Consider the following 1,542-nt stretch of genomic DNA (forward strand, 5'->3'; position numbering starts at 1 on the left):
TTGGGCAATTTAAACAAAGGACATTTATAATAAGCTCCTTAAATAGAAATCAAAAAGGGAAACTGGGATTGGTATTGAAGAAGAAGGGAGTAAACAAACACATTAATCCAAAAGGTTAATTAACATATTTATTGCAGTTAACACAAAATCTGATTGGATCTTCCTGGTAGTTAAAGTGAAAATGAAACATAGCACATTGCCATAGTGAGCATCATTTAAGGGAGGGAAGTGTATTTTCCCACTATCCTCTATTCTTAGGGGATTAAAAATATCCTGGTTCTAAATTCCGAAAAAGTTCTAGTGCAGGCCGGCATTTAGGAGACTCTGGGAGATGGAGAATGGTTTCATCAATACTCCGTACTCATTGTCTTGCATTTGACAGGCAAGGCTCTGAGTGCCCAGGGCTTGGGAATTGAGTTTTCTTCTTTGAAGGGTTACGTTGGCCACAGAGAGCTCAAACACTGACCTCAGCTCTATGGGCACTGTGCTCAGGTCACCTCGGCTCCCAGGTCAGCAGGGAGAGGAAGGCTACTGACTCCTACCATGTCTGACTCAACAAGGTCCTTCTGAAAAACTACCTTTACTCTTGGGCCCCTACATAAACAGACCTGCCTCCACTACCCTGCCTCACGGATGTGTTTTCTCATGAAGGCAGCCATCACTCACAAAGAGGGGTTTGGCACTGTGGGGGGAGGGGATGTGGGGGAGGGGACACAGCCTCAGCCCTGCGATGACCTCTGCATAATCTTCTGTCTTCCTTCATCATGGCATTACGGAATCAGAGCTTGCTTCTCTCCCTCATTTCCAGACACCGCAAGGTGCTATTTGGGAGGACACACACGGACACCTCTTCGGAGCCCTCCCTAATATTCAAAGCGGAATTGGTTCTGGGACGGTCAACCAGAAGCCAGACCAAGGATCAGAAGGCAGCGTAGCATGAAGGAGGAGGGACTGGTGAGGTGGTCTCAGGCTCAGGAATTCTGAGATATGATTCCTGCCAAGAAGAAGTAGGGAAGTCAGGCTCCACTCAGGCACAGACCCACCGGGAAGGGCATTGCTGCTAAATAGGTTCCTTATGCACAAGTTCCCCCATTTTCACCCCAGACTCCTTCCTTCAAAAGACACAGAACCTTGGGTTCCAGGTCAAGCTCCTGCCCTGCAGACCCCGCCCCCTTCCCCCCATCCTTAAATCTTTGTTAGTGAATTGGGGCTGGAGGCTTCTTTTCCGTGTGAGCGTTTAATGAGATTATGCATGTCCAGTGTGTGGCACAGTGCTTGCCCGGGGAGCATGTGCCCACGTGGTGCTCCCTGGGGTCAGTTCCTCCTCCCTCTACCTGGTTTGCCTGCTTCCCTCTCCTTTTCTCCTTTCCTTCCCAGGCTACCAGTGGGCAGGAAGCTTGTGCAGCCAGGGCATTAGGAGCGTCCTTTCCACGGGGGACGCTCTAAGACAAGGCAACATGTGTGGAAGACCTTGACAGTGTGCCTGAGAGTACTGGGCGCTGGTCCCTATGGCTGGACATTTAAAAAATGACTTTTTTGAAA

This window comes from Myotis lucifugus, unplaced genomic scaffold (genome assembly GCF_000147115.1).
Source record: "Myotis lucifugus unplaced genomic scaffold, Myoluc2.0 scaffold_1048, whole genome shotgun sequence".
In the NCBI taxonomy this organism is placed as follows: Eukaryota; Metazoa; Chordata; class Mammalia; order Chiroptera; family Vespertilionidae; genus Myotis; species Myotis lucifugus.